The following is a 5,193-nucleotide window of genomic DNA, read 5'->3' as shown; positions in this document are numbered from 1 at the left end:
TTTTTGTCTTATTAAAATATTTATTCTGTTTCAAACTAATGTTTTCAATTATTCGGCATACAATTTAGAAATAAGCGCCAGCTTCTCTTAGAAAATGGTTTTAAACATTTCTTTCACAGAATAACCAACAACGACTGTGATTGGTTTACATTGATTTAGCGCTGAGAAAAGTAACATGTTTCATGTGATAGATTTGCTCGTGCGCAAACTGGCCAATTTTTGCAGCATAATAACAATAATTATAAAACTGATGATTTTTATTGTGAATGTGAATAAAAATAAAATAACTTATATTTGATTGATTTCTATTCTACTTGTTTATTTTTGTACGTCAGTGACGCTGGATGTAACTGTTGTGAGGGAACTTTTATTTTTATGTTACGACAAATTGTTAATTTTTAACAAAAAAAAAAAAAAAATTTTTGCACATATTATCAAATTCTCGGAAAAAAATTGATAAAATATATGTATTTAATAAATTATATATTTTTACATACATACTTTATATAACTGTATTTTATTTTTAAGTTGTATAAATAACTTTTTTTTTTTTTTTTTTTTTTACTTTGCAAGCACAATACTTTTACATAAAATATTATCAACACGTCCATACATTAAAAAGTACTGAATAAGTATTTTACCCCCTTTTCACCATTATCACGTGATCTACGTAGTACGTACGTTACCTGAGCGAGACAAGACTGGCCGGAAGATCCACAGGTACAACCTGATTCTTTTGTAAGTTATTTTTGTTTTTTGGAGAGCGGCCAAGATGGCGCCGAGGAAAGTCGTGTCATGAGTGACGTCGTTTTATTTTGTGTAAAGTTTTAACAATTGGTTACTCAAAAACGAACTTGTAGGTGCTGAAAGACTTTCTTATATATGTTTTGCTAAATCGGATAAATAAAGAGACAAGGTTCTACTCCCCAAGTGATTTTTATTGGTGAGATCTGGATGTTCAGTTGAACTGACGCGGTGTTCGCTAACTTCTTGGAAGGAAAGATGAAGGCAAGTGGCGGAAAATCGAGGGAGAAGCTACAAGGACCCACGGAGATGGAAACTGAGGGGGATCGAATTAAACGGGTCCACGACTATCTGAAACAACCCACCTTTGAGCCTGGAAGACAGTCAGGAGAGTCTCCGGCGAACAGTCCAGCAAAAAAAGCATTAAGAGTAGAAACACCCGAAACGGTCTCTAACAACACTCTTCTAGAAGCAATCAACAAAATTGGAGAAACACAAAGTTCGTTTCTAGAGAAACTTGTGTCTGTGGAGAGCGATGTGAAAGAAATCAAAGATCAAGTGAGTGGGATTAACGGCAGACTGGACATGGCGGAGGAAAAAATATCAGCGATAACTGCGGAGAACAAGATGCTGCGAAACAGAGTGAATGAGCTAGAATCCTACCAAAGACGTTGGAACTTGAAAATTTCAGGTATCCCGGAACAAGACGAAGAGAATGTCAAGATGACGGTAATTGAGCTTCTTTCTCGTATCTCTCCAACTATTGCGGATACTCTGCAAAACTCGGTTGATGTTGCCCATCGCTTGGGTCCCAAAAAAGGTATCGGTTCCTCACAACCTCGCCGTATCATCGTGCAATTCTTGGCGCGAACGACACGAGATCGCATTTGGATCGACGCCAAAAATTCCGAAGTTCTCAAGCAGAAGAACATTAAAATCACTGAGGATCTTACACAATATGTCAAAGATGCAAGAGCCAAGCTATGGCCTCTGGTGGAGGATGCCAGACGAAAAAAGAAGATCGCCGGATTCAAAGGGCCATATGCCATTATAGAGGGTAAAAGAATTTCAATAGATGATCTGATCTAAAATGATAACGAACCTCTTTTTGTAAAATTGTTGTTCTATGAAGTTTTCTAAAAGTCACTGTTTTGTGAATGTTGAAGCAGAGTTATTAATTTTGGTTCACTGTAGTTGCAATTAGTGGGTTGAACACGAATAGTAAAAAAATAGAATGAGAAGGGGTAGGTAAAATAGACTTTTAGTATTGGTAAACTACATTTACGCACCAAAATCAGCACAATCATCGATGAGTATCTATTTTGTTAAAAGTTTACACTTGTTTAACAGGCAATTTTATTCTTTCAATAAGCAATATATTAATGTTTTCGTTGTCACTTTTTTCAATAAATGTTCGAGGGATTAGAGATATTACTAAGAGAAAAGCTTTATTTTTATTTTGTCATTCTTTAAAAAAGAACATTTATTTTCTTCAAGAAACTTACTCAAGTAAAACAGATGAAAGTTTTTGGCAAAATCAGTGGGGGGGCAAAGTTCTTTTTAGTCATTGTACTAATCATTCTGGGGGTGTAGCTATTCTTTTTGAAAGAAACTTTAAAGGGAATATCTTGGAATCTCATTTTTCTGTTGATGGTAAATGGATTGTAACTGTAATAGAGTATGAGGCATTTTTGTTTATTCTAGGTAATGTGTATGGTTACAATAATTCTGCTGCAAATAAGGCCCTCTTACATGATCTATCTAATAAGATCTCACAGTTAAAAGGTAAATTCCCATCTGCTTTTTTGATTACGGGTGGTGATTTCAATGAGGCTCCTAACAATAATATGGACAGGTTTCCCTCAAGGACCACTGGTCACATTATTAACTCTGTTATTACTGACTTTTGCAACAATTTATCACTGTTAGATTCTTTTAGGTATCTTCACCCTTCTTCAGTAGATTCATTCACATGGTTTAAACCTGATATGTCTAAAAAGTCTAGAATAGATCTTTGGTTGATTTCAGAATCTCTATCTCAATTCATCAACACTTGCGAAATCTCTCCGGCTCCTTTAACAGACCATGCTGGAATTTCTTTGCTTCTTTCAAATGCAAAAAAGACAAATAATAGAAATTTGGGATATTGGAAACTGAATTGTTCTTTTTTAGATCAAAACCCATATATTGAGGCAATACAAGATATTATTAAAAAATACAAAAATATGACAGATATTTCTACATCTTTAAAATGGGAACTATTAAAAAATGAGTGCAGAAGCTATTCAATTAAATATGGAAAAGAACAGGCTAAAAAGAGAGTACAAATTCATGATAACTTATTAAGCAATATTAATTACCTTCTTAAAAAAACACTACCTAACGAGGAGGAATTATTAAATCTTCATGATTTACAAGAGAAGCTTGATAAACTTTACATAGAAAGAGCGAGAGGAGCCTTTATAAGATCAAGAGCCAAATGGCTTGAATATGGTGAGAAAAATTCCAATTATTTTTTTAATTTAGAGAAAAGTCGTGCTATTTCCAAAAAAATTCAAAACCTTTTTGTAAACGACAATCTTACTTCTGATAGCCAAATTATACATTCATATATATATAATTTTTACAAAAACCTTTACTCCTCATCATTCAATGTTAATGAAAGTGATTCTTTTTTTGATAGAGTTGATCAGTTTATACCTAAAATATCTGCCAATAGTTTTAAAAGCTGTGAAAATCCTATAACTTTAGATGAATTAGATTGTATTTTATCCAAATCTCCATTAAATAAAAGTCCTGGTCCTGATGGCTTGCCATTTGAATTTTATAGAACTTTTTGGAATGAATTAAGAGAATTGATTTTTACTGTTTTTAAAGATTGTTTAGATTCTGGTGAATTAGCAGAAACTATGAAACAAGGTCTTATTACACTTCTGCCAAAACCAAATAAAGATAATCGTCATATTGAAAATCTGCGCCCTATCACTCTCCTAAATTCTGATTATAAACTGTTAACCTCTTTATTTGCAAAAAGATTAAAACCTTGTTTAGAAGATATTATTTCAATAACACAATCAGGCTTTATGAAGGGTAGACACATTGCTAATAATATACGTCTTGTATTGGATATGTTGGATTACTCTGATCTTATTGAAGAAGGAGCCATTATTCTGTTCCTAGACTTTTATAAGGCTTTTGACTCTATTGAACATGAATTTATATATACAGCCTTAGATAAATTTGGATTTGGTCTTAAATTTAAGAATATGGTCAGAACTATATATAAAGGTATAAACAGTAGTGTTTCCCTAGCAGAAGGTACTTCTAAGCGTTTTGAACTCAGCAGAGGTATTCGACAAGGTTGCCCGATTTCCCCCTTTTTGTTTTTAATTGCAGCAGAATTATTGAATCTTTATACTGTAAATTGTATCAATGTTGAGGGTATAAGAATTGGTGATGATGTTATTTTAACATCTCAGTTAGCAGATGATACTTGTATTTTTCTTAAAGACGAAAACCAGGTTTTGAGTGTTTTGAAAGGTTTGGATCTTTTTTCAAAAGCTTCAGGCCTCCTAATTAACACAGACAAGAGTGAAATACTTGCGGTTCATGGCTCTAACAAAACTGTTATCAATGGTATTAAGGTCCAGCAGTCAGTGAAATATCTCGGCATAACAATTACAAAATCTGTAAAGGAAAGACTGGACAACAACTTTACCCCTAAGCTACAAAAAGCAAAAAACATTTTTAACAGATGGCTTCAAAGGGACTTAACTATACAAGGAAGAACACTGCTTTCAAAAGCAGAAGGAATCTCAAGACTGGTGTACCCGGCTTTATCGTTATTTGTGGACAAAAGAACAGCAACATCAATTGACTCGCTCTTATTTAAATTTATTTGGAAAAACAAAACGGAATATATCAAAAGGAAAACAATGATTAGAGACCATGCTGAGGGAGGCTTTAATGCTATTGATTTCACAACTCTCAATCAGGTGTTTAAAATCAACTGGGTCAAACAATGTATGCTTGGAGGAAATGCTCCCTGGTTTTTCATTCCAAATTTATTATTTAATCGATGTGGTGGTTTAAAGCTTTTGCTAAGTTGTAATTTTAAATGTAATAAGTTACCTATCCATTTATCAGATTTTCACAAGCAAGCACTGGATTCTTGGAAACTGGCTTTTAAACACAATTTTTCACCTCACAAATGCATTGTATGGAATAATCAATATATCCTATATAAAAACAGGACGGTATTTAATAAAGAATGTGTAGAAAAGAATATATTATGTATTTCAAAATTTTTAAACACTGACGGGACTCTAATTAGTTATGAAAAATTTAGTCAAGAAAACAGTATTAATATTACTCAAAGAGATTTTCTGAGAATAATTAAGGGTATTTCCCCTAAACTTCTACAGCTTATCAGATCATCCTTACAATACT

The sequence above is a fragment of the Paramisgurnus dabryanus genome, chromosome 11, assembly GCF_030506205.2.
Source record: "Paramisgurnus dabryanus chromosome 11, PD_genome_1.1, whole genome shotgun sequence".
NCBI lineage: Eukaryota > Metazoa > Chordata > Actinopteri > Cypriniformes > Cobitidae > Paramisgurnus > Paramisgurnus dabryanus.
The sequence above is the reverse complement of the archived record's forward strand: the minus strand, read 5'-3'. Positions refer to the sequence as shown.